This window comes from Ciona robusta, chromosome 11, assembly GCF_009617815.1.
Source record: "Ciona robusta chromosome 11, ASM961781v2".
In the NCBI taxonomy this organism is placed as follows: domain Eukaryota; kingdom Metazoa; phylum Chordata; class Ascidiacea; order Phlebobranchia; family Cionidae; genus Ciona; species Ciona robusta.
This window is the reverse complement of record NC_143245.1, coordinates 1,996,668-1,996,902: the sequence shown is the minus strand read 5'-3', so window position 1 is coordinate 1,996,902 and position 235 is coordinate 1,996,668.

Below are 235 nucleotides of genomic sequence, written 5' to 3'. Positions count from 1 at the left end.
TCAAGACAGCTCGGATTTTATTTTACAGGCCGCGCCCGTTCTTTCTACGCTTTGTATACGGTCACGTGACCTACGTCAAGACGAGAAGTCAGTTGGTTCCGTCTGGGGGGAGTTTTCCCCGATAACGGTGCGTGCATGTTTCTGCATCGAACAGCACACGAAAAGTAATATATCTTACCATTTTAATGATTTGCGGTATGTGAACTATTTAAGTATGAGTGTAAAGTGGTAGGCG